The sequence below is a fragment of the Zingiber officinale genome, chromosome 2B (assembly GCF_018446385.1).
Source record: "Zingiber officinale cultivar Zhangliang chromosome 2B, Zo_v1.1, whole genome shotgun sequence".
In the NCBI taxonomy this organism is placed as follows: Eukaryota; Viridiplantae; Streptophyta; class Magnoliopsida; order Zingiberales; family Zingiberaceae; genus Zingiber; species Zingiber officinale.
In genome coordinates, this window is record NC_055989.1 from 135,826,464 (window position 1) to 135,850,737 (window position 24,274).

The 24,274-nt window shown below is 35.7% G+C and overlaps 1 long non-coding RNA gene across 1 annotated transcript; it reads left to right on the forward strand.

Moving 5' to 3' along the window:
* Window positions 1-1,404: 1,404 nt before the first annotated feature.
* On the forward strand, window positions 1,405-4,628 carry LOC122049579. Its single transcript, XR_006130992.1, has 3 exons — window positions 1,405-1,770; window positions 1,849-2,028; window positions 4,570-4,628. It is a non-coding gene; the product is annotated as an uncharacterized LOC122049579 (long non-coding RNA).
* The last annotated feature ends 19,646 nt before the right edge of the window (window positions 4,629-24,274 follow it).

Here is a 24,274-nt window from a genome sequence, read left to right on the forward strand (position 1 = left end):
TTCAAAATATTTTGAAATTAATTTTGAAAGTGATTTTTGTAGCATGTAGTAGGAAGGGAAATAAGTTAGTTTGAAAATCATTTTCAAATATCCTCCTCCTAAATTTGATATATTTTTAACAAAATATTCATCTAAAAATTTGGCCTTAAATGTCTAACCGTTAATTACTAATTAACTATCAGAAGATAGTAATGTTCACTTGATTATTCAAGTTAAGTAAATGTATCCAGTTAGTGTTTGACCAAAATAGATTACTTAACTTGATCATTATAATTTTGATATTTTTTACCCTGACTTGTGTTGATGCATTGATATAAGCATCTGAAGTCCAAGCAATATGCCTATGTATCTCATGTCATTTAAAGTCTTTGAATACATAATCAAGGTAGACCTAGTATATTTATGAGATGCTCGATACCTAGATCTATAAGAACATACTTTTTATGGATTTGATCTAGTTTAAGGTCAAAATTAATTTTGAAATACTAAGAAAATGAGAATATTTTGAAAATATAAGTAAAAATTTTTCCTAGAATTTATAAACCATTTGAAAATTATTTTTACGGAAAACATATCCTACTCTAAGAAGAAATTTCCTAGATTATTCAAAATAAAGTGGTCAAAAGTAGCTAACCATATAGATCAAGTCAAACAAACATACAATGTATAACAGTGCACCAAGTATAATTAGGTCTGATCATCATCAACAAGTGGAGATGGGGGCTGCTCAGGCACTCGTAAAGCTCGAAGGATCAACTGCATCTGTACGTCTAGCTGCCAAAATTTAATGGTCATCTCCCCAAGAGAGAGGTGAAACTGTTGGAGCAATTGACCTCCAAGGTTTTAATGTTCGACAAATATGTTTAATAGAGCTTGATCAAGGAAAGTCCTAATCATGCCTAGGCGAGGGTGTAAAGTCAACCAAGTGACTAGTCCTAACTACGGTTAGGCAAGAGAAGTCATAGTTGCGGCTAGGCAAAGGAAATCTCAGTAGATCACGGAAGTTAGGTAGAAGGATTTGATAGGTCTGGAGGACCCGATATCGAATCCCTGGTGGGTCGATCCAATGTTAAGTCTTGGTGAGTGAAGTCATGTAAAGAAAACCCTAGAGGGAGGTAACAGGTTTTGGTGTAAAATACGACACCCAAATAATAAATAGATAATAAGGTTATTTGAGAAATAATCTTATTGGATTTTTCAAGAATTTTTAGAAAATTTTCAGGATTTAAATAGAGTCCGTATAACTTGTTTGGAGGGGATGAATCAGTTGGGCTAGGAGAAAGCCTGTTTTGTTATCCCAATTAAATTGGGAGTTGATTAAGGAAATAACTTTGGGTTTAGTTAATTTAATTTAAAGTTGGAGTTAATTAAAGCTAGGTATTTTAAATCAAACCTAAGCTTCATTTCTCCCTATTCTTCTCTCCCGACCCAAGCTTCGCCCGATTTCTCTTCTTCCAATCTCCTCCACTACTCGTCGCTGCCGACCACTCTCTTCCCCACCCGATCGCACGACGTTGCTCCAGCTATCACTCGCCGGAGCATCCAAACCCCTCTACCCCCTCACCTGAAGTCCACCCATGGTTCTTCTCGTAAAATAGCCGCTCCTTGTGTGTCATCTTCGGCCGGAGATCGACAGATCAGAGCCCTAGATCTGCCAGAGTGAAGCTTAGGTTCCAGCAGCAGATCTTTGGGTTGTATCGGCATTCCGAAAGGTTGTCTTCCTTCCCGTGGCATAACATCCATGTTTCACCGCCGATTTCCTTCATCACGGTATGCTTTCCTCCTCACCTTGACGGAGCCCTAGCCGATTTGGCCAGTCATCACCTCTTCTCCTTTCCTTTGCTGCAGTATGCCCCAGTTCTTCTTGCTGACGCTATTGATCGCTCAGCACTTGATGTAGCTTGGCCACCGGTTGTATTTGTTTTGGCCGCTAGAAGCATATTTGGTTGTAGATCCTTGGATGTGGTGATCATATCTACTGGAGCCCAGCCATACAATTGGAGGGAAGCTAAGGTGCATGATGTTTAGGTATTGAAATTTGTAGATTATGTATTAGAAATTGGAAGCTTGGATTTGGTAGAGTGGATGGTTCACTGGTTGATTACCAGGAGATTGATAAATTGTAGGTTCTTGTTAAGAGATGCGGTAATTTTAATCTGTATTCGTTCTATTTATGTTTAGGGACAAACTCATGATTGGTAACTTTAATTTAGAAAGTGTATAGTTGGAATTGGGTTGCACTGGGGGCTTTACATAGTCTAAATGATGAAGGGTTTGTTCTTGCTTAGAGTTAATAGTAGTGGTTGGATATATTTATTTAAGTCATGTTGTTAACGGAATTAGTAAGAATGGTTGGGTAATTGAGGGTTTTAAGAGTGTAAACCTAATCTGAAATTGATTCGGGAGGTTTAGGTTTGCTTTGTTCTAGTTGATCATGGAAGGTTGAATGATGATTAAGGATTTAATGGAATTTAGTTCTTGGATGGGTTAAGCTAGGTTGAACTTGAATCTAGTCTTACCAATTGAAGGGAGTGGTAACCATGGTTAGTTGTTATATTAGAATTGGTTATCTATTTGTAGGTGATTTGTCTATTGGTGGATGTAACTATATATATATATATATATATATATATATACATCAAATTGTATATGTGATACATGACTTGGATTCGGGACGAGCGTCTCGACATAGGGTTTCTGGACACGATTTACGTAAAAAGGCGGGCACTTTTTGCTTTATCTCTTTAGTACATTGATCTTAGTGCATGAGCTAAATTTTTGGATAGTTCCGGTATTTATCTTGACTCCACTCGTATTTTTTCCTATGTTTGATACTTATCCACTTAATCTTTAAGAAACTCATTTCTATATCTATACAGTCTCTCGTTATTATCTATGATATTTATAGCAGATACTAGCTACTAGATGCTAGATATTAGATATTGGATATATGAAAACTAGATACCATGTTTATTTGTTTTGAATGTTGTATGTTTACATACCTTATTGAGCATGCTGGCTTCATATAGCATGTAACGCCCGAAAATTCTCAAACTTGCATTAGAATTATTCTATGATTTTTCTGGAATTTTTAGATATTTTTCCGGAAATTTTCAAGTAGCGGAAGTAGCAAAAATAATTAGAAGAATAAAAAGGCTTAAGCGGGAATCGAACCCGGGACCTCTCGGGTCCGCTAAACCTTTAGTTAGCCTTAATAACCGGTGAACCCAGCAGGGCCGTACTGAAAGAGAAGGGAAACATTTATATTTATATTTGAGTTGGGCTTAGTTACCCACTTAATATAAATTAAGAACTTAAGTAGGTTTGGTTTATTTTGGTTCGGCAGCCCTCTCCTCACAAAACCTCACGCCACTTTTCTCCAAGCCCTCACCGACGCCGACCTCTCTTCCTCCTCTTCCTCTCGGCGCACCAAGGCTAGGCCCCCAAAGACATCTTCCGGCAGCGGCTCCGACACCAGGACGTTCCCCTTCGCGAGAGGAACGTGTTGGCGCAAGAAAACTATCGAAAGGATCGTCTTCTCCGGAAACCTAGCGACTAGAACCGTAAGAAATCTAGCATACGAGGTAAGAAACCCCTCACCTGCAGTATAATAGCTTCCGTTTGAGTTTTTATGCCTTAGTTAGGATGTATGCAGATTTTTATCGATATCTAGGGTGTATTTAACTCTCTTCGCGGATTAGGGATTTAGTTGAGCACCTCTAGATGGGTCGGACGCGTTTTCCCTCTTCAGATAGGAGGTTAGACGTTGTTGGGTGCCTAGAGGTGCTCTCCCTAATAGGGAGAAGAGTTAGAGCATCCTAGGTGCTTGATTAAAGGTCTAGCTCAGTAATAGACAGTTTAATTAACTTAGTAAATGCACTAGAAGCATTTAAAACAGCAAATTAGTTTTATATCAGCTTATGTAGGACTACAGTCCCATGGGTGGGCTCCCACAGTAGCCTCTAGGTTCAGACAACCTAGTTCTAGGTACAAATAACCTAGATTCAGCAAAATAAGTATATAGCATTCAGTATTTTACTTTCAGCAGTGGCACTGTACTGGATTAGATATCTACTGGGCTGGACTCCCATAGTCGTCCCTAGGTTTAGCTAACCTAGTAAACCCTACTAGATTCGGAACTTGCAATCCCGGGTTTAGATAGGGATGCGCGCACAACAAGTACAGTTGTCAGGGCCCTACAGCAGCATGTTTAGTATTTTCATCTATTATTTATAATAGTTTTCCAAATCAGTTTTAAAACATAATGGAATTCAGTATTTGCTCAGTCTCAGCTTAGCTCACTTTTGTATCAACTCAGCTTATTTCGGTTGTTAAATATGATAGCTTCATATACAGTTATAGACATGTTATGATCAGTTTTATTTTATGCTCAGTTTATGTCATGCCATGCTTTGTATGATACCATGCCATGCCATGCTTGCATATTCAGTATGTTTTTTTAAACAGCATGATTTAAAAGCATATTTGCATCGTATGCATGATTTAGTGAGGTAGATGGTTTCTTACTAAGATTTTTAGCTTACAGATACTATTTTCCTTATACTGCAGATACAGGTAAAAGGAAAATGGACTAGCAGTGGAGGCTGGAGGTCGGTGCAGATGAGGATGTGTGTGGCAGGAACTGGAATAAAGATCCTAGGGATCTAGTTTTATTTTACTACGCATTAGAACTTGTAGCAAGCCTAGTTATTAAAGTCTTGTTCTCTTCTTCCTTATGCTTCGCATTCTAGTATGGTTAATGGTATGAACTAGTGAACATGCATTATATTATGTCTTGAATGTTGCCAATGTATGATAGAATAGTTATTAGTATATGTTTAGAAGGTTTTACATTTAGTTTAGGGTTGACAGGGGAAGTCTTGACACGAACAAGTGCTGAAATCAGACTTCTGGTACGAAATCAGAAACCCCAATCGATCGGCTGATCGATTGGAGGCTTCTCAATCGATTAGCCGATCGATTGAGAAGTTCGTACCGCGAACAGTAGGCCTCTGGATCGATCAGCCGATCGATCCAGCAAATTCCATCGTGAACAGAAGGCTCTGGGATCGATCACTGGATCGATCAGCCGATCGATCCAGAATATTGCCCGAGCACAGTAGCGTGCGGGATCGATCACTGGATCGATCCAATCTAAGCCCCACATACAGTAGCCACCTGGATCGATCCACGGATCGATCCGGCCATTCCAATCGATCCGTGGATCGATTGGGAGGCCTGACATCAGCAAGAAACTCCTAGTTAAGTTCCTTGACCATTAGGGGATGTAATATATGTCATGAATAGTTTAGATTACACCCCTTAGCACATGCAGAACCAAGAGATGATGATAGTTTAGTAAAATTTCAATTAGCCCAGCTTCCGCACTTAGCTTTAATGATGGTCATGGAATAGTTAGCACAGCATAACTGTAGCGACCGGCCTTACAGCCAGTACCCAGAAGGTGGGTCGTTACATAGCATACCTGATTTCTGTTTATATATGTTATGATTGCTGCATCTTGCACATCATGTCATTGCATGCATGCAGGCGATCACGTCACCCTTATGGGTGAGTGAGTCGTCGGGTTGCGCCGCACACTTGGCCATTCATGGGTAGTGGTAGCTGGAGGAGATGCCGCTTGTCCTATCGTGCCGCACTCGGCCACTCATGGGTAGTGGTAGCTGGAGTTGTGAGCAGTAGGGACCCTTTTCACTTTGTTGCTAGATAGCTACTTAGCTCTTGTCCATTCGGTCACTCGAGAGTAGTGGCGGCCTTTGAGTGGTACAATTGTCATCGATCCGGCCTCTCAACTATACATGGGTCATGGTGCAGAGAGGTGGGCGGGGTGACCATCCGTGCATACCTTGTTAATATTGTACTGCTGATGATGTTGCTTACTTATACTGTTGTTGCTTACTTATACTGTTGTTGCTTATTTTTGCTGCTGTTGCTTATTTATGCTGATTTGCTTACATATGTTGAGATATATATATCTGCTGTATGTGTTTATACTGACTTACTTAATGGTAATGTGTATATACGTCACATGTTACCCTTGTAGTTATGAGTAGCTCTGTAGCAGAGTTGTTCTACTTCTGATTTTACTAGCGTAGGATATGGTTTCAGGTATGGATATTATTATGATATTACTTTAGTATCTGCTATTCTCCCTACGAGACTGTATACCTTTGTATCTCTAGTTATTTATTATGTTCATGCACTATCTGTCTATTACCCGCTGAGTCTTAGAACTCACCACCCGTAAATTGGTTTATTTCGCCAGGTAGCAGGTAAATGATACAAGAGCGCTTAGAGGATCCTGATTGCCAGTCCCATGTCACATACGAGTACAGACTTTCGACTTTTGTTGAGACTTTGTTTTCTTTGATTTCATGAATTTGGTTCTGTAATAATTTTTGATGTGGACTTGGAACTTAGTCTTGTGGTTGTGTGCATTTTGGTTTGTTGGTCTTGTGTCAAGCCAGGCTGGCTCGCATGTGGTTATTTTTGTGGTTTTGTGATGGGTTGTTTTGTGATTTCTGTTGTTCTTTTGTTTCGGCCGAGTGGGCTGCTATTAAACTGCATGGTTGTGTTTTTTTTATTCAGCCGTGTGGGTTGTTGTATATTGTTGATGAGTATTCTTGTGGATATATGTATAAATGCCTCAGATTGTCACCGGTACAGGGGAGATGCTGTCGAAATTTTGTTGGTAGAGACTCCTCTAGGGCGTGAAATTTGGTGAGTGAAGTCAGATGGAGAAATCCTAGGGGGAGATAACCTTAGGTAATGGGAAGTCTTGGAGGAATGAACTCCAAACAAGGTTGATCAGATGGTTTCCAATCGACCGCGTGTGATCGACCGGACCAGTGGATCTTGGTAAATCTAAGTTTAGTTTTACCATACTATTGTGAATTACTATTATTGCTGTTGAATAATATAGTATTGTAGGAAAAGTCTTAGTGAATCAGAGATCTGACACTAAGCAGAGAAAGTTCAAATAGGTCTGGAGGACCATGTTTGGCAGGTAGGTTGAGGTAAGCAACTAGAGAAGAGTGACGGTGAGGACATGATCCAGAAAGGAATAAACCCTAGGTCATTGATCCAACTGAAGAAATCGAAAAGGTTTTCAAGTTGAGATCAAGATAGTTTTATTGTCAATTATTATTCATGCATATTATTATTCATGCATTACTACTGTGCTAACTCTGTGTTGCAAGAATATTTTATAATACTATACAGACTAACTCTATTTTATAGAATCCAGGTGGATCGATCGACCAAACAGAAGGATTGGTCAACCGAACCAGGCTGACATCACACAGAGCTTAGATCGAGTAGAACAAATTTGGTAGAAAGGCTGATCAGTCGACCAAACCCAGGGATCAGTCGACCGAACTTAGGGGTGTCAATTCGGGTGGGTCGGGTCGGGTTGGGTCGGGTTGAGTTTTTTTTTTTTTTTTTTTTAACCCAACCCGAACCCGACCCGAACCCGAGTTCAACCCAAAACACCTAAACCCGAACCCGAACCCGACCAACCCGATCAACCCGAACCCAACCCATATAACCCGAAAATCCGATTCAAAATGACTTTTTTGGGCTATTTTCCCTATAATTCTTCACTTTTATCTCAATACTCCATCATTATCATACAAATATACATAAAAATATCTAAATTTTTAAAATAAAATTTGATTTAACCCCAAAAAAACCCACAAAACCCTATATTTAAGCCAACCCGGGTCAACCCGAACCCGACCCGACCCAACCCGAAAATTTTTTACTCTCCAACCCTCCAACTCGAACCCGACCCGAACCCGAAAATGCCCAACCCGAACCTGATTTTTTTCGGGTCGATTCGGGTTGGGTCGTCGGGTCGGGTTCATTTTTGACACCCCTAACCGAACTAGATATAGCAAGCACAGTGGTAGATTCGATCTCAACAGAAGTTGGAAACTACAGGGATCAGTCGACCGATCATGATGATCGATTAAATGCTCTTAATGACACGAATATCGAATCTTGGTGAGGAAGGAAAGCACAATGTTCAGTCGACCGATAGAGAGTTCGGTCGATCAAATGGATCAGTCGGCCGAAGGGCTTTTCGGTCGACTAAACCTAGCTTATAAAAGGACCTCAAGATATGAGCCTATGGACAACTTCTGTGGTGTAAATTCTCTGTTCTACTCTACTCATGCTTATGTCATTCAGCGCTTCAACTTCACGTGCAAGCTACTATACGAAGAAGTGTCGACGAGCTTCAACATCTATTTCTATTATTAGTATATTTTAGTTAAACTTGCATTGTTTACTTTCTAAAAGATAATAGTGTGTTACTATCTTTTCATCTGTACGAATTACTTCTTTCTAAAGATTTCAAGAAGAAGAATGATAGTGAATTACCCAATTGTGTGATCAATGATCGCGAGTCTTGGAGTAGGAGTCTATATAGGCTCTGAACCAAGTAACCAACTGAGTCTTCTTTTATTTTCCGCTGCTTTACTTTGATTTGTTTATTTTGATAAAAGAAAAAGTTTTTAAGAAGCGATATTCACTCCCCCCCTCTAACGCTTTTTCTCGATCCTTCAATTAGTATTAGAGCGAGGCTTGCTTTGAAATTACTTAACCATTTCCCGAGTAAATTTTAATTTTTTTTTTCATTTTCCTTATAATTTTTTTCTTATTTCTTTTTTCCTGCACTACTAATCCCAAGACGAGAGTTTTGAAAATTTTTGTCTCTTAATTCTTTGATTGCAAGAATGTCAAATTCCTATCAAGAATGGTGAAGCATCTACGAACATCCATCAAGTCTACTTCAATTGTTGGAGGTGGGGAATGGAATCTTTTATAGGAAGTGAGAGCTTTGACAACTGGATTGCATTAGAACTCCTCTCAAATCTCATAAGCAAACATAAAGGTAATGAATATTTTAATCAATATTTTGCCTAACAAAATTGTGTGACTGCTGGAAAATTACAAGAATGCATTTGAGTTGTGGACCCTATTGATCAAGCTTCATGAGACACTGCCAAGGCTAGAAAATTTAGGAAAAAGTGAGTTCGAACTCGAGTCTGAATCTAGAGAGTTATTCTTAGAGTCAGACTCAGAAGAACAAGACCAAATCCACTTCATTGCATTAATGATTGAGGAGATGGCTCATGGATCCGAACCAGAGTCTGACCAAATGCTCGAGCCCGAATCCGATATAGTAATGGTCAAGGGGGAGAATCCTACCGAGGATACTAAAGATAACATTGTCATTTCAAAATTTAAGGATCGAATAACATGCTTTAATGAAAAAGGGTACTACAAAAGTAAATTTCCAAAGAACCAATCCACACAAATGAAGGCAAAAGAGGAACTGATGCCTAAAAAAAGGAAGGACCATATTAATACTTCAAGTGCAAAAGAATGAGACATTACAAATTTCAATGCCTAGAGAGAAGACCCAAGGACTTAGGAGAAGCAATTAAGGTAAATCAATTTAAATTTTAAGAAAATTTGCATGCTTTGAATTTTTCATATTTAGATTTTATTGAAGAACTAGAAATACATGAATGTTCGGAATTAACATTGTTTAACAAAAATCATTTAATTAATAAAAAATGAATTAATTCAAATATAACTAAACTTGATCAAATTAACCCAAACTTTAATTTATTTGATCAAAATATAGATCCAAATATATTTAATAAAGTTATTTTAAATTTAAACATGAATAATAAAAATTAAAAAATAACTAAAAATAAATAAAATTTAATTAAAAATTGAGAAATTAAAAATAAGGATTTAGATTTAAAAATAATCCTTTACCTTCAAACATAAGAATTTGGAAAATAAATTTTCAACTTATAAAAATCAAAACTCTATATTAAGATTAAATAACAAAGAAAATAATTTCTCTAAATTTAAAAACTCAAATTCACAGTTAAGAAAATTATAAAATCAAAATAAATTCTTGAAAAATAAAATTGATAAACTAGAAAATATTATTAATAATTTTACCAACTCACAAAATCTAGATCTAGGTTACAAATCAAAGCTTAATCTAAAATAAAAAATTTAAACTCCACAAACCTAATTATAATCATGTACCCTTTAACTATGAAACTAAATAATAATAACAATAAAATAAAAAATCTAATAACAATAATAATAACAACAACAACAACAATAATAATAAAAATAACGATAATAACAATAATAATAATATAACTTGTTTGAATTGATTGACTTGTCATGATCATGTATATTTTAAATTGCTTATTATATACCATGTCATGCATTTCATCCTTAGTTTTAATTGATAACTTAGAACAGTTAGTTATAAAAGGTTTATCAAACCCTAACAACATAGCATCGGAATGGATTGAGATGATAGTACGTCAAGGAAACTTTGTCGAAGACATGTCTAGGCTGAATCATGTGTATTCTACCTGGTGCACTAGACCTAATGGATCTGGCCAAAGCTATCCCAGTCAAATATGAACTAGTTAGACCAAAATCTAGTATTAAGTTCTTTGGGCAAGACTATTTTGGGAAGTATTCAGAAAGTGGTCCACCGTTGATACACAAGAAGATCATATGCCTCATCACTGACTGGAAGCTTACTCTTAGGAAGCTTGCTTGATTAACCCAAAGCTAAATTTGAATCTAACATGAGTTAAACAACATTTTTTATAAATTTGTAATAACTCAATTCAATTAAAATAATATAAACTTTAATCAAACAATCATATTGTTTAATTAAATCTAAAACCGATTAATTAACCAAAAGTCTAAATCTTAACTCAAAACTCAATTAAAAGTTAATCCATAATTAATGAATCAATAAATAATATATTATAATTTAATTAAAATAAATAAAATTTAATTCAAAATTAATATATAATTTTTAAAAAATAAACCTAATTAAAATCAATTATAACTTAAGTAAAACTTAAATTAAAGTTAAATGAAAACTTAATTAAATACTTAACTAAAATTAAAGAATATAAAATTAATTAAAACTTAACTTAATAAATTAATTAAAATTAAATTAAAATTAATTAATTAATTAATTAAAACTTAAACTTAAATTAAATTAACTCAAGTGTAATTTAAGGCAAACTAAATCAACTTTAAATTAAATCTAAATTAATTACTAAATAAGTTTAACTTAATTAAATTAATCATTAACTTTAAAATTTAACTTAAAAACATAATTAATCTTTAATGAATTTCAACTTGAAATCTTAACTTTAATCAAATAAAGTACTTTAACCTTAAATAAAATAAAATTTTCAAAATTGATAAAACTAATTCTTAAATCTTTACCTAATTAACTCCTAGGAAACTAATTAATTCTTAATTAATAATCATAATAAACTAAACTATAACTAATTATGAAACTTTAATCAATAATTAAAATAATAATCAACCTTAATTAAAATAAGCAATCTAACAATTATAAAGTAAATTTTTAATCCTCAAGTAATTAAAAATGAATAAAAATAAAAATAATTATGATAATACTAAACAAATTTCACTTAAAATAATAATAATTAATAAATTTAATCTATTGAAACTAACTTTAAATTATTCCAAATTTAGTTTAACTTAAATAATCATTAATCTAAAATCATCCGATATAATTTACCATAACAATTAAAATTAATTTACAATTAATTCTTTACCGAATTAATTATCATTAGATTAGAAATCACCTTCTTAATTAACCTTAAATAAATTCTTAATTAATTAATTTTCTTTAACAATTAACCTTAAAATTTCTAAACTAAACATAAATGAATAAATAATTTTAATTTAGTTAATTCACAAAATAATAATGTTAACTTTAATATTAACTTAATCTTAATTTAAAATAATCCAAGTTCAACTAAAATTTAAACGCAATTTTAACTCAATTCAAATTACAACTCAAAATCAATAAAGTCATCTCACACAAATATAGAATTACCATATTTGAAAATTTAGAATGAGTGAGATGCTAAAGTAAATTAAAAATATTTTTGAAAAGGCTTTTGAAAACTTATAAATCTATTTTCTTAAATATATTTTTAAAATTTTGATTGATGATTGATTGGAATTATTATATATAAATTATTATTAATCACCACATAAGTGTTTAGATTTTTAAGTCAATCATGACCTTTCCTTGTGGATAACAAGGATACCCAAATGAATGTCTGGTTAAGGGAGAAAAGCTTTATTGAAAGACATATTTTTAAAAAGAGGTTCAAAATGAAATATTTTTGAAAATTTATCTTTAAAAAGGATTTGAAAAGTTTTGAATTAAAAAAAAAATCTCTTTTAAAAACCTATTTTCAACATTCTTTTAAAATATTCTTCAAAATCATACTTTTGAAAATATTTTGAAAAATCATAGTTTGAAAAATAATTTGAAAATTTATGTTTCATATTTTGAAAAACTCTTTGAAAAGAATGTTTGATAAAAAAATCTTTGCAAGTCTTTTTGAAAATTATTTTTATAGAAACTCTTATTCCTTGACAAATATTTTTGAAAATAATTTTGAAAAAATTGAAAGCATTACTTCTTCTATATCTTGGTTTTGCAAAAATATTTTAAGTCTTGAAATATCTTTTTGAAAAATATTCTTGAAAGATTTTACTTTGTAAATTATTTGAAAACATTTTTGAAATTAGCTTAGAAATATTTTTGAAAATTATTTTCAAATGTATTCTTGAAAATATTTGAAAATGATATTGCAAAATGTTTGAAAATTCCAACGAAAGAATTTTTGAAATTATTAACAAATGTTTTTCAAAATATATTTATTCATGTTCATTATGAAAACCTTAAATACATCTTATTATTGTATTTCAAAAGGGTATGGGAATACTTTAGGCAATACCTTGAGAATGTTTTTAAGAAAGGTGTTTTATCATTGTTGGTGCAAAACTTAGGGAATACCTTAGAAATCAAAGATATTTATGAAGGGTTCTTTTTGATTAGTGACAAAAGGGGGAGAAGAAGGGTTTAAGTTAGAAATCTTAATCAGTAATTACCCCTAACTTAAACATATTTGTCAAATATCAAAAAAGGAGAGATTGTTGGTGCAATCAACCTCCATGGTTTTAATATCCAACAAATATATTTAATAGAGCTTGATTGAGGGAAGTCCTAGTCGCAGCTAGGCAAGGGTGAGAAGTCAACAGAGTGACTAGTCCTAACTATGATTAGGCAAGGAAAGTCCTAGTTGCGACTAGGCAAGGAAAATCTCGATAGATCATGAAAGTCAGGTAGAAGGATTTGATAGGTCTGGAGGATCCGATATTGAATCCCTAGTGGGTCAATCCAATGCTGAGTCTTGGTGAGTGAATCCAGGTGGAGAAAACCCTAGAGGGAGATAACTCTAAGTTCTGGTAAGTGAAGCCATATAGAGAAAATCCTAGGGGGAGATAACCTTAGGTAACAAAAAGTCTTGGAGGAATGAACTCCAAGCAAGGTTGATCGGATGGTTTCTGGTCGACCACACGTGGTCGACTGGACTAGTGGATCTTATTAAATCTAAGTTTAGTTTTACCATACTATTGTGTATTACTATGATAGCTATTGGCTAATGTAGTATTGCAGGAAAAGTCTTAGTGGATTAGAGATCAAACATTGAGTAGAGAAAGTCTAAATAGGTTTGAAGGACCATGTTTGGCAGGTAGGTTGAGGTAAGTAACTGGAGAAGAGTGACAGTGAGGACGTGTTTTGGAAAGGAATAAACCCTAGGTCACTGATCCAACTGAAGAAATCGAGAAGGTTTCCAAGTTGAGAACAAGATAGTTTTATTATCAATTACTACTCATGCATATTATTATTCATGCATTACTACTGTGCTAACTTTATGTTATAGGGATATTTTATAATACTGTGCAGACTAACTCTGTTTTAAAGAATCTAGGTGGATCGGCCGATCGAATAGAAGGATCAGTCGATCGAACCAAGCTAACATGACACAGAGCTTAGATCAAGTAGAACAAATTTGGTAGAAAGGCAGATCAATTGACCAAACCTAGGGATTAGTCGACCAAACCAGATATGGAAAGCACAGTGGCAGATTCGATCTCGACAGAAGTTAGAAACTGTAGGGATCGGTCGATCGATCATGATGATCAGTCAATCGATCAATTAAATGCTCTTAATGACACGAAGATCAGATCTCAGTGAAGAAGGAATGCAAAATGTTCAGTTGACCGATAAAGGGTTTGGTTGACCAAACTAATCAATCGACCGAAGGGCTTTTCGGTCGATCAAACCTTGCTTATAAAAGGACCTTAAGATCTGAGCTTACGGACAACTTCTGAGGTGCAAATTGTCTTTTCTACTCTGCTCGTGCTTATGTCATTCAACGATTCAACTTCACGTGCAAGCTACTTCACCAAGAAGTTACAACGAGCTTCAACATTTATTTCTATTACCGGTATATTTTAGTTAAGCTTGCATTGTTTACTTTCTAAAAGATAGTAGTGTGTTACTATCTTATACCCACTTGGTTCGGGACATGGTCTGTGTCTATCCCCACTAGACTAACTACGTCACACCTAGCCCAAGTAATACTTTCTCGTTCTATGAATTCAATTACTCGTACATGTATCTAAGAGTCTCGCACTCTTAACATGTGATGATTTGGCTAAAGACTTAAAGTAATAATCCTAACTAGTGGCCAGAGGGTATACATCTCCTTGTAAGGAGTGATGAATCCTCTATCAGCTATCCAAATATCTTCCAACATTTTGACATATACCCAATCATTCTGGGTCCACACCTCAATAAGGTGCTTGCTTAAGATGTCAAAATATAATTCTCCATGACCAAGCTGACTTGTATATCTCAAGTCGAAGAAAACTTGCACTTGAACTGTAGTAAGAGCTTTATAGACATATCCATATATATAGATAACCATATGAAGTCTTACAACGAGTCACTCCAATAAACTAGTTACCATAACTAGCATCCATGTTTAACTCTCGACATTCCAATGTCTCCAGCCAGTGAGAAAATAGCTGCTTGGTGAACCAAGGATTATAACCCATGCTAGTCTTACAGAATTGATGATGTTTGAATACATTAATTCGATAACTAGAAAAATTCTAATACGTTCATAATTGTACATGTAGAGATAATCACTAGTTATGATCTAATCATAGTTTCTCTCATGCTATGAATTATATTACGAACATTTAGTAAATGAGTTTAAGATAATCAAATATATAATATGCAATAAAATAGTAAATATATATTTAGTAAAAATTATAAGGTGATTGCCTTAGGACATCCCTCAAAATCTAACAAGAAGTAGCTTCAGTTAGTTCCACTAATCCAAATGCACCAGGTCGAAGCCATAGCTTTCTAGACATGCATAGATAGATATTCCCTAACCTACTATCATCCAAAACTTCTCCAGTACCATTTATCAAGTTAAACTTTTGTCCCTATTTATCCTAGTCTTAATTACCCAGCCAGGTAAATTATTATTTTGGAGATGCCAACTAATTTGGAGTCTCCCCCTGAATTATTGAACTTTGAGTTTATGTTTTAGGTTTGTGTTGATTTGCTTTATAGTTATAATAGACTTGGTTATAATTGTTGGTCCCTTTGGAGGCCGACAAGAGGGGAGGGGTGAATTGCCCTACAAAAATTAAACACAAAATCTTTCTCGGATATTCAACTAATTAACAGACACTTGTAATAAAAAAAGAAGAGACTAAATTAAAAGATCAGACACAAGAGGGTTTACTTGGTTTGCAATCAGAGGATTGCTAATCCAAGGCAAAGATGACGTACTATCTGATTCTCCTCTGGGTGGAGTAGCCTCTTATAGCGTTGACAGTACAAAAGAATAGAAAGCACAGAAAGAATTGAATTACAAGTGAGTTGAATGATTTGTGCAAACCAGTGCTATATTTATAGCACTGGTCGGGGCGCCCTGGGGGGATAAAACTTTATCCTCCAACGTTCAGATCGAGTTTGACTCGATCTGGTCAACATCTTCGGTCTGGGCGCCCCGGAGGGTTCCGGGCGCCCCAGTCAGCTCCGGGCGCCCCGGACCCCAAAAGTCAACTCTGGTTGACTTTTTCAAACCGGTTGCTTTGCTTCGGTTCAGCTCATCTCGGTTCGAGTCTTCAACTCCGGCTCCGCTAGCTTGGGTGATCTCGGCCATCCGGAATAGGGCTCACCAGAACCCAAGTTCCGACCTTCTCCTTGAGCAGCCTTCCTTCCCGATTTCTCGTCCCTCGAACGTCGCGTACGTTCTTCTCGTCCACCGGTGTACTCTTTCGCGGTCACCTCGTCCCTCGGACGCACCGAGCCCATCGGCTCTCTCCCGTGCCGTCCTTCTCGCTAACCGCGTCTTCCGCTCGAGTTCCTGTGTTCCTAAGCTCCTGCACACTTAGACACAAGGGTTAGACAACGCAGGACCTAACTTAGCTTGCTTGATCACATCAAAACACTTTGGGGTTCCAACAATAATTTGGGTTTACATTAATTTTTTATTTATTTAACTTAGTTTTATTTGATTTGATTTTATTCTTTAGATTTGAATTTAGTTTTGAAGGCTTAATTTTTGAGATTAAGAGTGAGTTATTTGATTTATTTTGATTTATATAGTGAATTTTATTTTTTTAGTACATTGTATTGATTGAGTCCTACTTACATAGTTAGGTGCACTTTTGGAACCTAAGCTTTAGTTAAATTTTTATTTTGAATTAGGGTTAAAAATAATTTAAATGTAGAGTTAGACTTGTATCCAAGTCTAGATTTATTGTACATAGCTATTTGGGATCCAAGTATCATGTTTAAATACTTGGATCCTGAGATAAACTTTTGCAACTATTCTTTTAACTCTTTAACTTACTTTTCAATACATAATTTTCTTCCTCAAGATTTGTAGCTTGAGTTAAATTTCTGTTTTAAACTTAGTTAGTTAAGGAGATTAAGCTTAATTGTTCCTTAAGATGTTATTTTCCGTAAGGAGGAGTTTAATGTATTCCTCAGTTTTTGTTAATTTCCTGTTTAAGTAGGAAATATTTTTTTAAAAAATTTATAGTGTAATTAAATGTTACCCCAATTGGTTCATCTGAATCGGATGCAGATCCATTGCTTTACTTGTATTTTGATTCTTCTTCTTGATCCGATTCACCTCCAGTTGCCATCAGCGTGAGGTAACTCACTTGCTTAGGTTCGTCTGCTCCCAATTCGTCTGAGGAAGACTTATCCCAAGTTGCCTTTAGTGATTTCTTTTACTTTATCTTCTTGATCTTGTATTCACTCAAGCATTCGTGTTTGAAGTACCCCTTCTTGTTACAGCCATAACATGTGATGTTCGCCTTTGAGTTGGTGGATGCAAACTTGGACATCTTCTTCATGTCGCATTTAGTGAAGTTTTTCTTACGTCTAGTGTACATCTTCTTTACCATGTTCACTAGTTGCTCTTCTTCAACTAGTTTCGAGTTGGACTCACTTTTCGCCTTGGGTTTAGCTCCCTTCAAAGTACGTACAGGAAATGCAATTCCTTTCTCGACCTTCATGGTGTTAGTTTATTTGTGCAGTTCTAATTCACAAAATAATTCATCTAATTTTTATTTTGAAAGGTTCCTTGAAACCTTATAGGCATCTACTACGATTGATGCCCATAGTGAGATTCGAGGGAATGAGTTTAGAGCATACCTAAGAGAGTTGCAGTTCTCAAGTTGGTGTCCGATGATGTGCAGGCTATTGAGGATATCCTTGATCCTCACATGTAGCCAGCTTGCGATTTCTCCATCCTGCATTTTTATGTTAAATAAAGCATTTAGAAGTAGGCCTCGTTTAGTTACCTTGGCATTGTTAGTTCCTTTATGTAATTCAGTGAGCTTGTCCCATAGCTCCTTTTCATTCTTGTGCAGGCCGACTCGGTTGAGTTCTTCTTTCATGAGTCTGCATTGGATCGTGTTTAAGACTTTTGAGTTGATCTGGACTTTCTTCTTATCTTCTAGACTCCATCTTTCTGGATCGAGTGGTACTTTTGTTGCTTCGTCTACAAGTGCATGGTACCCTTGTTAGATGGTGAACCATTACTCGATGTCCGTCTTCAAGTAAACCTCCATTCTCTTTTTATAATACAGAAAGTCATTTCTGTTGAAGAGAAGAAGATGAGCAATGTTGAATCCCTCACATTGGGTCATTGATTACTGAAATAGAAAACTAGAAAGAGGTACCAAGACTTGGTCTTATATTAGCAGTGCTTAAGGAAGAAAGAAAGTATCGATGACTTAAGTGGTGTTGCACCAACTTCGAGTAAAAAAACTAAACAAGAAATAATTATCTGAAGATGTAAATTTTACCAATTCAAATAAGATATGAAAATCAAAATCCAAAAAAAAAATGGTTCCCTCGGCTTGATTGGTGGTTGCATCAATTCAGAGTAGTACCTGCTCAGATACCACTTGTTGGATTGAGACGCACATTAGAAAGAGAGGGGGGGGGGTTGGAGCATGTGGTTTAAAAAAATTTTACTTTTTCGATTTTGAAATAAGTACGCAGTGGAAAAAACAAGAAAATAAAAAGCAAGTAAAAAGACAAGTTTAGTTTTACTTGGTTCGGAGCCTTCGTCAACTCCTACTCCAAGATGCAAGTCTCGAGAACCTATCAATGGGTAATCCACTAATAACCTCTTTTAGAACCGCTGAAAGAGAGGATCGAGTATAAAAAAGAATCAAAAGAGTGCAACAAGATATACTTTCCGTTTGTAGAAATTAAGTATAGAACTTAAGCTTTGTTACCAAACACTTTTTATAGACATTTGACTCTAGCTCGGTGTTTGGATGACTTCTCGGTGGCAGTCAATCATAGTAGAGTCGTAGCAGGGTAGCAATAGGAAGCCGGAGTAGTTGGAATACCAATTGGATGCGTAGAATCTTGCATGAGAGTTGTTCTTGAATGCTTGGTCGAGACACCCTTTTAAAGAGTGTGGAAGACTCTTTCCATAGCCTTGAAGGCACCTTTCATAGGCAAAACTTTATCCCAAATTTTTTTCTCCTTATCACCTGATGAAGTCAGATTTTATCCAATGGAAGGCATCTTCCATAGCCTTGAAGGTACCTTTCATGAACAATACCGAAGGTGCCTTCTAATGGCTTGAAGGTGCCTTGGGTATTGTTCACTCGAGGCCTTTTTACTCCTTTTGCCCTACAAGTTGGTTAATCCAATACGACAATATCTAACCTGTATAATAAAGTTAGCACAATAATAATATGATTAAATTATGACTTAGACCCTGTCTTCTAGACCAGAATCTTGTTAGGGTCTCAATTTAGGTTTCTAAAATAGACCTAAATTAGACTGACGTCTACTATCCCCTCAACCGGGATGCATCCTCATAGAGTCACTCTCCTTCAATGACTTACCTTCACTTACCATGTGTTAAGTTACCTCCTTAAGGTCAATCTGACCCTCTAGGGCTTCCTATCAGAATCACACATCTGGACTTCGTCAATTGGGAATCAAACATCCCGATCTCATGTTGGAATCACACATTCGGACTTCCTCCTGCCAGAATCCCACATCTAGACTTTGCCATTCGGGAATCACACATCCCGAATGGACTTTCTGCCTGGTGTCAGGTCCTCTTGACCTGTCAGGTTAGTCAACCCTGCACACTCGGTAAATGTATTAGATCATGATAGCACCTAACTTAACTTGCCATTAATCAAAACTTAAATTAGATCGTTAGTGCAAATTGCACCAACATATACAAGGTATAACACACATAAAACATGACATAAACACTTCATTGAATAAGGAAATGCCATATACATAGTTCATACATTAATAAAAATATTACAATTACTCCCTACATCCTAGAAAGGGGAGGATCTACTCTATTATAAGATAATACAATCAAAAGACAATGAAAGTAGCAAGCTACAATTCATTATATGGAAATAGAGAGAAGAGAGTGCTTATTCTTGAAGTCTGGCATCTTTGGAAGTGTTCCCTTGTTTTGGAGGTGGATGGATGATATGAATCAATGAAGATGGAAGCTCTAGGGTTCCCCCAAGGGGGGAGAATCCTTCTCTAAGGAAAGGGGCGATGCCCCAAACAAAAGATGAGTGAAAAGGGGAGCAAATCCCCTTTTATAGCACTAGGCATGGCCCCTGCCTAGGTTGTGTCATGGCCATGCCTTTTGGCACGGCTAGAGCATGAATAGGCTCAGGAAATGAGGCACGACTATATAATTTCACACAGGAGCGTGTCAGGGTTGTGTCTCACTTGTAAAACCTTTTGTCACATCTTAACGTAGTTTTCTCGGGTTAACATCTAAATCAAAGTTGTAGATCTAGAAGTTACCTACATTTTGGTATCTTGAATAGCCTGAAACTCTAACCAAAAAATAAAGTTATGACCATTTTACTTTTGATGTGCAGTACAGAAAAATGCAGGACTTGACACGGCCATGCCTTAGCGACGTGCCTTAAATGTGGAGCTTTTATCACATCTAAACATGGTTTTCTTTGGTTGAAGTATGAAGTAAAGTTGTAGATCTTGAAGTTATCTACATTTTAGTATCTTTAACAGTCTAAAACTCCAAACAAACAGAGAGTTATGACCATTTTAATTTTAGTATGCAGTGTTGAAAAAAGACACGACCGTGCCAAAAAGACATAGCTAGGCCATGTGAAACACTAGTTTGTGCCATAATTTTACACGACCATACCTCATAAGCATGGCCAAGAATTTTGGAGGTTCTAGACTCCATTTAAGCTTTATTTTTTACTCCAAATCACGTCCTGGCAATGAAAACAAGTAAAAAGTAAATCTCTGTACAAAATAGAATGGAAGTATGACATGACAATGAAATAAGGTGAAAAAAATATAGATTATATTCATGAAATACAAGTAGATATGCGTTAAAAAATAACTAAAAACATATATAACCTATGCACATCACACCTCCAAACTTAAACCTTTGCTTGTCCTCAAGCAAAAATTACATCTAAACTCATGTGGTTAAATAGTGCATCATAAACTTTAGCAAGTCAATCTAATCCTATAAAATAATTTCATTGGTGAGTAAGGTACAAAATTTATTTGGGTACAACCTAAGTAATAATTCTCTGTGCTTTGTGCAATATTGGCCTAAATTTGTCAAGTATCAATCCCTAAGACTAGTTAAGTCGTCATATCACTGTGTTCTTTATGCTCCCAGCAATAGACACTTATCTTCCACACACTTGGTTCATCATTCTCAATCTAACCAAGGTCTCAGAGGCATGCTCAATATCAATAAAAATATACCAGTTATTTTCCCAGTAACCTAACTCAGTCTCAAAGGGGTAACTTGCTAGTTTCCACTCATGACAACTATTTTTTTATATCCCTTATTCATTTTTAATTTTTTTTTTCTCTAAGTGATTGCATTATGCAACACTTGATTACAAATGCACATGAATAAAAATGTAGGGATATTTTAATTTTTTCAAGCAAACTAACATGATTCGAGCTTATCCAGTAATTAAAATGTAGTTTGAAAAATCACCATGGAAACACTAGTACTAATCAAGTTCTATGAATTATGACTATTTTTAAAGTTATGTACAATCAAAACTAAGCATAGTGTATAGATATCCTAAAAGAATGCCAATACTTAAACTTTTATAGTAAAAATATTACTCACTTCATGCTAATATAGATAGAAAAAGATATATCACTAAACATACTATCACCATAAGTAACAATAAACCACATGAAATCTAGAACAAGTGTGCTCATATTTTGTATTAAGGAACAAAAAATCATGATTATTGGTGCAAGGAGCACCAGATGATCAAACCTGTGTTTTGATTATGGCAAAGGGTTCAAAGTTAAGTTGTCTTATTATCTAATAAGTGTAAATGAGTTTGCAGGAAAGTCTTAAGTTATCTAACTTGTCTTAGGTAAAAGTCCTAGTGGATTCTAGGTATGTCGAAAGTCTAAGCGCGGTTAGGCAACGAAGTCCTAGTCTGGGGGACTAGCAAAGTCTTGGCAGCTCGAGGTCTTTGGGCCAAATTCTAGAGTCGAGGACTCTAGGTGAAAGTTCTGGGGGTCGCAGACACCAGGTAGAAGACTGGACGGGTCGTGGATCGGATGTTTAGCATGAAGTCCTGAAGTCTCAAACGCTGATGTGTGTAGATTATATATACTTTTATGCATATTTTGATGTACATCTACTTATATTTCATTAGTATAATCTATGTTTATTACACCTTATTTCATTATAATGTCGTACTTCCATTATATTCTATTTAGAGATATGCTCTTTGCTTGTTTTGATTGATAGGATGCCTTTTGGAGCGAAAATGGAACAAAAAGACACATTTGAGGGAATATAGAGAAGATCAAGCTTAGGCTGTGTGAAATCACACGACCGTGTGGTCTTTCTCGTGGCAAATCATGCTTCATCCATGTGAGTTCATAAGGTCATACCACACTCTAGAAGAGAAGAAGACCACGTCCATGTGAATCCACACGACTGTGTGGACTTTCTAGTGTAGAAGCAGACCACAGCCGTGTGAATCCACACGGCAGTGTGGAATTTTAGAGAACAAGAAGAGCATGGTCGTGTGAATCCACGCGACCATGCCTCTTTGGCCGAGACCATGCATGCCATGATCGTGTCTTTTTACACGTCTATGTGGCGAAGAAGCTGAAGCCGCGTCACGCCAAAACAGAGTCATGCTAAATTCTGGGCAAACTGTAGAACAATCTTAAAATGGCCATAACTTTTCTATTGGTTGGAGTTTTAGGCTGATCTTTATACTAAAATATAGCTAACTTCAAGATCTACAACTTTGCTTCAGGTCAAATAGAGAGATAGTAGAGTCTACCCATGATAAAAGGCATGGTCGTGCCTCTAAACTACGACTCCATCAGGACCTCCGCCCAGACTACAAACCAAACTTTGAACTGTCATAACTTTTGGCTCGGTTTGAGCCAAGGCTCAATACAAATATCAGATTGTAGACAATTTCAAGGGACACAATTTTGGTTCAGGGTGAATTATGAGAAAACTGGGTTTAATGGGTGAAAAACTTAGTTTACCAGACCCCTGTAATCCTGATTTTCTAGGGTAGTTTAGAGGAGGTATAAAAGGGTCAAGAACTTCGTTCTTTGACTCATCTTGGGATTGAGGACCTCATCCCTCTCCTTGGGGAAGGGCTTCATCAACCTCCATTCCTTCAAGATCCATTCATCTCCGGAGAAAGGGAGCGCTTCCAAGGGCGTTACACTTCAAAGATAAGCATCTCTTCTCTCTATCTCTATGTATTGAGTTGTAGTTTGCTTCTTTTTTTGTCTTTGGTTGTATCTCTCTTTTAATGGAGTAGATTCTTCAAATCTAGGATATAGGAAGTAGTTATAATGTGATGTAATGTATGAACTATGTATTTGGATATTTTCCTATGAAATGAAGTGTTTATATCATGTTCTATGTGTGTTGTGTCTTGTATGTGTTTGACAAAATATGTGTAAGGTCAATTCATGTAGATATTGTTGGGAAATGCCCGATGTGGGTATGTATTAGAATATGTTTTGTAAACATGCATTGTGAAAATAAAATAATAATAATTTCTAATTATTACATCACACACCACACACATATAGGGATACAACATACCAAACATGATTGCATAATTAAAATTTTATGGGAAGTAAATTTATGATAGATATAACTTACGGATGACTTGGAATGAGAAGAGCATCAACCATAGCAATGTTGTCAAACCTCACCTCTATTCATATCCACACCGAGCTCCTCAAGACATCTCCTTGAGTACAAGCCTCTCATTCGGAAGTTACTAGCCACGAACGAAGAAAAGGGATCAAGAGGAAGAAGAAGAGAAGTACACAAGGGAGAGATTTTCTCCCTTGTGGTGGTCACGGCAACAAGGAGGGGAGCCTCCTTATTGTTGACTGTGGGAAAGAGAGGAGAGGGAGAGGAGGATTGAGTTTTCAAAAGCCAATCAACCAAATAATAAAACTTGTATATAATTCTCTCCCAATTACATCATATATAGTCTTCTTTAATGAGTTGGATTAGAAAGCCCAAATCCAACCCATTATCCATTAACAAAAAATTAGTCCATTAATCCCTTGGTTTGATTCACAAGTAAACCAAATTGGTTCATGACTAATTTATGATTAATCAAATATGATTCATCTCTATCATAAGAGATGTAGCTCATCTGCACTTTCATTATGACAAATATTTTCATATTTATCTTATGTATGGTCCAACCAAACATTTAT